This window comes from Microtus oregoni, unplaced genomic scaffold, assembly GCF_018167655.1.
Source record: "Microtus oregoni isolate MIOR12 unplaced genomic scaffold, Mior012 000030F_ref0000283, whole genome shotgun sequence".
NCBI lineage: Eukaryota > Metazoa > Chordata > Mammalia > Rodentia > Cricetidae > Microtus > Microtus oregoni.
This window is the reverse complement of record NW_024543089.1, coordinates 19,958,525-19,969,618: the sequence shown is the minus strand read 5'-3', so window position 1 is coordinate 19,969,618 and position 11,094 is coordinate 19,958,525. Positions and strand designations below refer to the sequence as shown.

Here is an 11,094-nt window from a genome sequence, read left to right as displayed (position 1 = left end):
TCCATAGTATCGCAGACTTTCCATGAAGCAGGTAATCTCTCAGAAAGTTTCACCTATGCCATCAGTTTGTGTGTGTCGTTTTTCTGTGTCCTGCAGAATGTCAAGCAGATACTTTCATGAAGCAGCAACTCCGAAGAACAGTGTCACCTTTAGGCAAGCACTGTAGTCATTTTCCTGTGGATTCTGCATGTCCAGATTCTGCAGCCAGGCAAGAACAGTTTCTTGCACAAATGGCTAACAAACTCCATAAGGAGCCTCTTCAATGCCCATTATCTTTTTGAAGTAGCTTGGTACTGCCAGGAACAGATGTGTCTGACTGTCATATAAGCCTTACATTCTTAAACATTTTAAATGCCATATTCTTTAGTCTTTGAAGGGTTTGAAGAACACCTATCTAACTGAAATATATCTCTGTACATCTAGAAAATCTAACTAACATGACTATAAGCTTGACTATTACAGATGATTATCTATTAACTTATATTTCTTAAGTATGCATTTTTATTTATTTATTTATTTATTTATTTATTTATTTTGTTTTTTTTTCGAGACAGGGTTTCTCTGTGGTTTTGGAGCCTGTCCTGGAACTAGCTCTTGTAGACCAGGCTGGTCTCGAACTCACAGAGATCCGCCTGCCTCTGCCTCCCAAGTGCTGGGATTAAAGGCGTGTGCCACCACCGCCCAGCAAGTATGCATTTTTAAATGTGCTACACAGACACAATATGTTAATCAAGAGCAGAAATATATAAAATTTACCATATAACAAAACTTACTGTAAATTTTTGTCAAGAAACCAAGATCCATATCAATGCAAATTATTCAAATCTATATCATATCCCCCTTTAAATATAAACAAACAATTATAAACAATATTTGGGAATATGGGCATAGTTATGTCCATTCTAGTTCCTCTTGTTTGGAGATGCTCTTAATCAGGTATTTCATCGTCTATTCTGTGTGCTAGGTTCATCTCAGTCAGCAGTTGGGTGAAGTAATTTTTGAGGGGGTTTATGGTAACCTTTCAGAGGGGGATGTAGTGTATCAAACCATATTGGTCTAGGAGCAATCCACAGGTTCTCATCTTCTATGAAAACAAAAGATGAACCTCTTTCCCAAAGAAACATATCCTTAGATCCAAATTTTGGAATCAAGATACATTTATGTTGTTTTAACTTAGCATTCCAACAATGAAATGACTCCCTGTATTTAGCTCCTTCACAGTCAAAAAAATTCAAAGAAAACACAAAAATAAATATAATTCAGACTCTCTGTGAATTTTCCATTTTTAAATGGTTTATTTTTCTTTATTCTTTTTAACCTATGAATATCTGTACTCAATCTCTTTAAAGATTTTACCTTATTTTAAAGTATTAACTTCATTTTACAACTCTCTATACTCTTTTTCTTCTCTCTTCCAAGATGTCTACATACATTTATCAAACACTATGATACACCTTGATTTGTATTTTTGCATTATCAGTAATTTGTTACATGGCAGTGCCTGCTTGCCTGCCCAGTCTAACACTTAAGCTATCACATTATTATGGTATATATATTACTTCCTGCTCACTCAGTGTGGTCTATTATGAGTAGAGCTGCTCACCGCCTCTGAGAGACATGCACAGTGCTCCATCTCAAGGCACACAGCCAGTCCATGCTGCCATAAAGCAACCTGCAGCAGTCTGCTAACAAACCCCACTCAAATGCTCCATCTCCCAAAAGAGCCAGAGGTTGCACAGGGAATAGAGCTCAGAAAGCCAGCATTTTAAAATGGCCATGGCTTTTTTTCATGCTACGGCTGAATCAGGAAAATCTCTCTTAAAGGAGCCTCAACAAGCCACCCGCAAACAGCAAGAAGATATGTTGAACTCTGTAGTTTATTTTTTGTCTAGAATTCCTTTTCAAGCCCTTTCAGGGTTTACATAGATTTAGTTAGCCACATGGGCACCAATTGTTGCAAGGTGGGGCACTTGTTTATCCCAGCCACCCAGAACCAAAATAACCGTACAAAAACTATATTAATTACAACACTGCTTGGCCCATTAGCTCTAGTTTCTTATTGGATAACCCTTAAATTAATTTAACCCATTTCTATTAATCTGTATATTACCACATGGCAGTGGCTTACTGGCAGAGATCCAGCATGTCTGACTCTGGTGGCTCCATGGTTTCTCACTCTCTGCCTTCCTTCTCCAAGCATACAGTCCAGTCTTTCCCTCATACCTAAGTTCTGCCCTACAAACAGTCCAAGACAGTTTCTTTATTCCTTAATGTTAATCACAGCACAGAGAGGGGACTCCTACAACAACCACCTTTAGTTTCTGCTGTCATATCTTGCTGCTTTAGCGGATTCTATATGGGAACTTAAGTTCCAAATAAATTATTCCCCCTCAAATCCACTTTGCTACATATTTGTCAAATAATGTCACAATTAATTAATCAACCATAAAACTATACTTTTACTCTGATTGCTGCATTTTTCTCTTTTTTTTAATCAGTATTTGCTCTTTGGTTGTTGAACCCAGAGTCACCCCTGCTGGAATTCCTATTTCCTACCTGGTTTTATTTTGAGGCATGGAATTAATGTTGCCTAGATTGGCTTGGAATTTGATATGATTCTTCCTTAGAGTAGTCATAACTACATGATTATAATTCTAAATAATTTTATGTTTCAGTTTTCTGGTTGTTATTATTTTTAGTAACAGAATCAAACTAAACACTTATTAAGAGAAACTTTACCCACCACAAACTTACAATAGTCACTGAAACATTTTCTTGTGACCATACAATATGACCTCTCCCTCTCAAGATTATTTATAGTATGCATACAGTCTGTGCATGGTGCCAGTAACTGTTGCTTCATGCTGTAGCCCATGTTGGCATGCGGGGTTCCCTTAATTTTTTAGGGACCTATCTTGAGGAAATCCAGATTCTTGACTTCATTGCATAAAATAATATTTGAATTTGAAAGTATAAAGCAGATCTGGGGTTAACAAAAGGCATTTAACATAGATTATAAAGATAGGGATTAGGAAAGAGGTTCTGGGTAAGAAAGTAAGATATCTAAATACAAGAGTCACACTTCACTGTAGACATATATACCATATTGCTAGATTTTGAAGCTACTGTCTTCAAATGATTGTTACTAACCTAAAAAAGGTAACAAGACTCCCAAGACACAGCCAGTGGACTTACAGTTGGTAAAATACAACTCTGGATCATGGGTTGCAAGAAGTTAGAATGTCTCCACTATAAACAATGGTAATGTTCTTCATTGGGAGATTTCAAAAAATAATCTGGGAAAAGTTGGAGCGTTTATATCACATCATACACATTCAAGTCCCAGTCCTCATTCATTCCTATTTTAATATAAAATAGCTATGTATGAGGGAGTAATATTCCTATATTGGCAACACTCTCACAAATATTTTTAGAAGCAACAGAAGTCTTGCTTTTACACTGATGAAAGGAATAAATGTGATTTCCCAGTATTTATGTGGTTTCTTTTCTTTCAGATAAACCGATAGTTTCACGTCTGTCTATTCTGTCTTACTATCAGCAGCTAAGCCTCATCACAATCTCCTGCTAAAATACTTTACTTGGATTGCTTCTATTGTTTTTAACTTAATTCTATACAATTAAAATGCAAAGAAATTATAAGTAAAGCTTATATAGCTTCCATGAAGGGTTGACATGTAAAATATATACAGAACCTTGTTATTTAGAATGTTAATATACATTTTCCTAAATAGAGCAACTTATTTGCTACAGAAATATATTTTTATGTACTTGTTTGTTTAAAAAAAATGGTAGCGAGGTATTTTTGTCAAACAAGAAAGTTTCTGGAAACTCTAAAGTTGTAACACGAGAGCCCGCTTGCTTGTTGGGGTTTCTGTTCTGCCCAATTCCCACAGTCAGTAACCCCCCAAAGAAAATCACACAGAGAGTCTGTGTAAGTTCTAAAACTTATTGGCTCATTATCTCAATGCTTTTTATTAGCTCTTGTAGCTTATATGAACCCATTATTCTTATCTATGTTAGCAACATGGCTTGGTACCTCTTTCAGCAGGGTAGGTCACATCTTGCTTCTTAGGTGGTTGAGGCAGGACTGCTAAATGGAGCTTCCTTCTTCCCAGAATACTTATGTTCTCATTTCCCTGCCTCTACTTCCTGTATGGATGAACTACCTATACTTCCTGCCTGGCCAATCAGTGATTATTTAAAACATTATTGACAGAATACAGAAAATTCTCCCACACCATAAAGTCATATAATAATTTTTTTTTTACATTACAGGAAAATAGTCTCAATTTTACTATAATTTATAAAAATAAAACATTCTTGTGACATTTTCATTTAACTCATATTTAACTTTTATAATCAAGCATAATTCTTAATTGAGAGTACAACTAAATATTTAAAACTACTATTATCAATGTGTTAAATGAGAACAATGTAAAACATCTCTCTCAATATTTTTATCTATGTCCATGAATTATTACTGTTCTCAGGTTGTCCAGATGACAATGTAGAGACTATCCTTAAACGGAACCTATAGATCATCTCTTAAAAACTTCAGAAAAGCCGGGCGGTGGTGGTGCACGCCTTTAATCCCAGCACTCGGGAGGCAGAGGCAGGCGGATCTCTGTGAGTTCGAGACCAGCCTGGTCTCTCCAGGACAGGCTCCAAAACCACAGAGAAACCCTGTCTCAAAAAACAAAACAAAACAAAACAAAACAAAAACAAACAAAAAAAAAAACCTTCAGAAAAGTGCTTGCTTCAGCAGCACATATACTAAAATTGGAACAATACAGAGAAGATTAGCATGGTCCCTGGGCAAGGATGACACGCAAATTCGTGAAGCGTTCCACATTTTTGTGAGCCGAGGACAGAGGAAAGGTGCCAGTTCTGTGTTCTGCACGCACGTGAAACACCGTAAGAGCTCTGCGTGCCTGCAACCTGTGAACTTCGCCGAGTGGCAAGGTTACATTAAGGGCATTGTAAAGGATATCATTCATGGCCTGGTCACAGAGCTCCCCTCGCCAAAGTACCTTTTCGTGATCCCTGCTGGTTTAAGAAGACGGAGCTGTTCATCACTGCAGAGGGAATCCACACTGGGCAGTGTGTGTATTGCGGCAAGAAGGCCCAGCTGAATATCCGCAATGTTTTGCCCGTGGGCACCATGCCTGAAGGTACTGTCGTATGTTGTCTAGAGGAGAAGCCTGGGGACAGGGGCAAGCTGGCATGAGCCTTCCCGGAACTATGCTGCAGTCATCTCCCACAATCCGGAGACCAAGAAAACGCCAGTGAAAGCTGCCTTCAGGGTCCAAGAAGGTCATTTCCTCGGCCTACAGAGCTGTCGTTGGTGTGGTGGCTGGTGGGGGCAGAATTGACAAGCCTATCATAAAGGCTGGCCGTGCCTACCACAAGTACAAGGCCAAGAGGAACTGCTGGCCACATGCACATGGTGTGGCCATGAATCTTGTATAGCATCCCTTCGGAGATGGTAACCATCAACACATTGGCAAACTGTCCACTATCCGAAGAGACGCCCCTGCTAGACGCAAAGTTGGTCTCATTGCTGCTGGCCGGACTGGGCGACTACGTGGAACCAAAACTGTACAAGAGAAGGAGAACCAGAACTCAGGAGCTAATAAAGTGTGTCCTTTACGGGAAAAAAATCAGAAAAATAAAATAAGAAACAAAAAATTTAATTTTTGAATTTGGAGCAGAGAATGCTATAATGTCTCCTGGATACTATATGGTTTTCATACACAAACCTCACAGCAACACAACAATCACTTTCTGACAAGAATTGCCAAGATTGGGACCAGCAGCATTCCAAAATAGATAGAAAAAGTGTGTATTCTCAGACTTTCTAGAAAACTATAAAGAGTTAAAGCTTTCAGTGACCATGAGGAGTCATATTACTCAAAGGTATAGCTATTATAGCGCTTTCATTAAGTCAATAAACTCTCACTGATATTTATTCAAAAAAATCTAATTAAATGGAGTGGAACACACACACATGCACACACACACACACACACACACACACACACACACACACAGCCAAGAAAGTAGGAGGGGCAATGAGAAGAAGAATTTTGGTGGAAACAGAGTATAATGAGGTGGGACTATCATCAAAGAATATTTAATATAGGTAAAATTGTGAAAGGAGAAGTAAAGACTTTTTATGCCATATTCAAGCTGTATCCATAAAATATTTTAATAATATGGCTTTAGGCAACAAGCAATTATCATTGCTAAATAATTATTTGTAGGTAACAAACACTGTATTTTAACTCAATTTTATTACTTTAACCTGTGTCCTCTTTAACAAAATGAGAACAATTCTTCAATATTGGTAATATCTCTATAGTGAAATTAATACTTTTTGCTAAACCCAAACATGGCCCTATAGTGTAAATGGTGTTCTTGCATTTTTTTCCAGCTTTCAGATTTACTTCAAAACTGTAGGTAGAGACTGCTTATTCAATTACCTGCTGCCCCGATCTGAATAATCAAAAGAAACTATATTAATTCCAACACTGTTTGGCTAAAGGTTCATGCATATTTCTAGCTAGTTCTTATATCTTAAATTAACCCATTTCTTTTAATCTGTGTATCAACACAAGGCAGTGGCCTACCATTAAGATTCCGGAATTCCAGCTTCTTTCTCCTTTGGCAGCTACATGACATCTCTTGACTTTGCCTACTCTCTGTTTCTATATCTTTCAGCCTGGCTGTATTCTGCCCACTCATAGACCAAAGCAGCTTTTTAAATCATACACAGGCACTCATAGACTGAGTTTATAGTCAGACTGGTCTCAACCCACCTTAGTCTATTGGTATCAGCATGCACAGTGTGGACACTATACAAGGTTTAATTTTGGCTAGTAAATAATATATTGAAATACCTAAAATAAAAATCAAAGCTGAACAAATGTAATAAAGTGTTTACTAGATATATCTAATGAATATGTACCTTTCACTAATCAAATAAACACATGTTACATAAAGACCTAATCATCCATAAAATACAAATTTCCTTCAAAGTTATTGATGAAGTTTTAAGAATATAAATGGAAATTATTACCAATAAATTTTGCAATGGAGATAGTATTTTTTTCTGCAACACATAATAAAAGCAATAGCAAGATATCTAAGAAATTAATTAATTTGAGTTTCTTGAAAAGCAAAAGAAGATAAAATGAAGTTATACTTTGAGCTAAGATTGTTTAACCTCTTGTTTAAAATTTATGGAATGTAATCCATAACTTATAGTTTTCCCAAGGACTCCTATATCAAAAAGCATTCCAATTCCAAACTTCAGGTGGTGCAACCAGTTGCTTATATATAATTTGCATCATGACTCTGGGAATAAGATTTTAGGCATTACTAACTGGTTCAAAAGACCCTGCCCATGAATCACTACCAACATGCTCATGGACTCTTTAGTTTATACCTCTGTTATCTTTGAAAGGAGAGCAAAATAATTATTTATATATAGTTATGAGGATGAAATTGACCATTTTTAAATGTTCAGAAGTGTACCTGCCTCACATTAAGTACTTAATAAATAGTTGTATTGGTCTTGGTCACAAACTCTAAGGTTTGTTTGAATTCATGAGCATTGTTTCATGTGTGTGAGTCTAAGAAGTTAATAAAATAATTCATTGCAGATATGAACTTAAAAATAAAGGATCACCAAACAGAAACATATCAATAACATTTGTTTCTGGTTTCTGTGTAGAGTTTTTGTTGACAATTCAAATTATGAGGCAATATGCTAGCTTAAGTTGAACAGTTTTAGTGTTCTAGAGATGATGGATACTATAGATGAATTTCTGATAAAATATATTTTGGACATTTTTAGTTTCTTAGAGATTTTCAAAAGTTACATTAAGCTGCTCCAATTTCTCAGAATACATGCATATGAAAGCTGAGTTATAGAAAAGCTGTCATTTTTCCTAAAAGACACGCATAAAACTGTGCAGAATGTCAATATATATCTACTCCTCCTGGACTCCTGTAGGTGCATATAAGTTTGAGGGAGAACCTAGCATGGCTATTTTTAAAAGCTATTGAGAAATTTCTGATTTGTGTCACTGGCTGGAAACTGACCTATATGACTTGCTTAAATCCCACTGAGCTCTTATTATGAACCACTATTAGAAATATCTTGAGCTATTTTTGTTTTCATTATGTACACATGCACTTCATGGACGATCCCTATTACTCTGCTTCCTATGACTTCTATTTTCAAAAGAACCAGTGAGGAACTTTTTTCCCTTTTCATTTTGCATGCCATTATTTTGACATTCTGTAGCTACACTTTGAAAAAGTATAAATGGATGTCAGAAAGGCTACAAATAACCATTTGTATTTTGTTTACAAGAAAAGCTCTGTTCGGAAGAAAAAAAACATTTCATATTTGAAATGTACCATTAGGAAAGGGTGGGTTTTAATGTGTCAGAAATGAATTTCAAAGACAATGTGGGGGTGTAGATTGCTTCAGAGGTAGCATTAATTTGAGAGCACTTTCCAATAGTGTTGGTAAAACAGTTGGTCACCACAGAGATGCAATCATAGAATTCTCTTGTATTTGACACTGCATTGATGTACGTGTACTTTCAGAATTGTCAAAATACTCTAAGTACTGAAACCTGCCAAGCAACTCTTTCATATGTTAAATAAATGCAATTAAAGTTATTTGATCAGAAACAGTACAGAAATGTTCTGAAATATTTCAGTTAGATTAGAAACTAACCTGAAGTTTGCTTTTAAAATTAACAATTTACAGACATCTTTTATTTAGAATTTTTCAAATAATATCTATAAATAAATGCTTTCTAGAAACAGTGTTTCATGAAGAAGTGCATAGAAAACTTCTGGGTTTGTTTATTGTTTTATTTAATAAAATTTTATTCTTACTTTACCAAATGATGCTTTGCTTTCTTGATTAAAGGTAGCCAGTTTAGATTTGGAGCATGAAATTTACAAGAAAGACACTGCTAATATGCATACTGAGTTAACTTAGACAAAATACATGATAAACAACAGAAAAACATTTGTGATAGTTGAGAAAATCATATCACCAATTATTTCATAATACTTTGATTTAAAAGAATCATTCCTCTTATCTTTAAAATATCTCTCATTTTCTGGTTTCATAAATGTCTTAATATCTAAGTGTTTCATTTCACTTCCCTGTTATTTAGGTTGACTATTATTGATCATTTAATTTTTAAGTACATAATAATTATGTTTATGTCTTCTTTGAAATTCTATGTAAAATTTGATTATTTGCCTTTGGGGGTATAGTAAAGATAAATTCTAATCATTAGAAAGGACATTTCTGTTTTATTTTGATTAACATATTTGATTAATTTATATTTCACTGTATCATTTTAATTTTAAGTTCAAGCAATTGCCTAGATGTACAATAAAGCAAAGGCATGAAATTTACTCGGAACTTACATCATTGTCTCTTTGAAATAAGGAAGGTAAAAAAGTGGGCATAGAACTGTGCAGGAAGAAGATGATGAGAAAACAATTGTGAAAGAACAGACTTGAAGCTTGCTGCATCAAGAGTTTTCAGCATGTGTAAGCAGAAGATTTCCCCATTAAGCAATTAATTCATACTTGTAACACAATTAGAGGCATGGTTTGAATAGCAGGCTGCGAGTGTACCTCAGCTTTCAAAATTAACCCCATCTTATTCAGAAGCTGAAACAAACATAAAAGTAAAGAAATTGGTTCTGAAAAATCAGTATCCACTATTGATGTAAAAATGAAAGAACCTTTGTGGAAAATGGGTTCTACACACGGTCTAATGCAATAGTTCCTTACCAAACTGGAGTACTGAACAGTCAATTGTTAAGATTCAGATGCATTTTTAAGAAACACTGAACACACTCAAAACTTCCCATTGCAAATAGAAATCATTGTAGGCACTATGTCTATTTTTGGGAAACTTGCAGAAGTTAGTCTGTAAGATTCAGGTGGACAGAGTTAAGGGGTGGCTCAGTCAAGAACGTACTTGAGGGCAAAGATGGTAGGCTGTGTTAGGTTTGCCAAACTTAAAACCACACACAATAGTTGCATACCCTTAATCTTAGCACTCAGGCATCCCGTGTGTGTGTGTGTGTGTGTGTGTGTGTGTGTGTGTGTGTAGGATGGATCCCTGGAATTTTCTATCCAGTCAGTGTAATTGAATAGGTGAGTCCATGCCAATGTGGGAAAAATTATGTCAAAAAGTCAAGCAACAACAACAATAACAACAAAGAAGATATATCCTATACACACACACACACACACACACACACACACACACACACACACGGGATGCCTGAGTGCTAAGATTATGGGTATGCAACCATTTTGTGTGGTTTTAAGTTTGGCAAACCTAACACAGCCTACCATCCTTGCCCTGGTAGCAAAATATACAGATATACATTTACCTCTACATACACATATACTACTCCACACATAATTAAAATATACTCGCTAGAAATGATAGATAAGCTTGTAGCAAGATAGAATATATGATAATTTTTGTAAGGTGCTGATCTAACTGCTCTTGTATTTTCTTTGCTTTAATGAGTATTCAACATTTATCAACTAAACAAGTTACTCTAACAATCTTTTTTTGTGATATTATATAAAACTACAGGATAATAAGGCTTTACAGATAGTTTCCATTGTTAGTAAATTTTCTTTATCTCATTCCCCATAAAGATACTTCCTCATAATTAAAATATTTCTCACTCTTCTGCTATGTTGGGCAACATATTCTATATGCATTTCTGAGAATATAAAAGATGAAAAATATATGAGAAGTTGAGAAAGAATGCATGCTTGTGTTTGTGATATTAGTGAGTATAACAGAGAGAAAGAGAGAGAAACAGAGACAGGGAGACAGAGAGCAGAGGGCAGTCTGAGATAGGCATGTCACTTAGTTCACCCTCCCTCTCATCTGTTCACAGTGTAATAATCCTGACAGTTCTTTCGCCACTTCTGAGATGAGCACAATCAGTTAGCAGCCCTTTCAAATTTCTGATTACTTGTAATTAGGAAATAACAGTTCAT

At 35.6% G+C, this 11,094-nt stretch overlaps 1 non-coding gene and 1 pseudogene across 1 annotated transcript; both read left to right on the top strand.

Moving 5' to 3' along the window:
- The first annotated feature begins 881 nt into the window (after positions 1-881).
- LOC121465319 lies at positions 882-9,043 on the top strand (annotated as a pseudogene).
- LOC121465431 lies at positions 4,771-4,877 on the top strand. The gene has a single exon (XR_005976654.1). It is a non-coding gene; the product is annotated as a U6 spliceosomal RNA (small nuclear RNA).
- Positions 9,044-11,094: the final 2,051 nt, after the last annotated feature.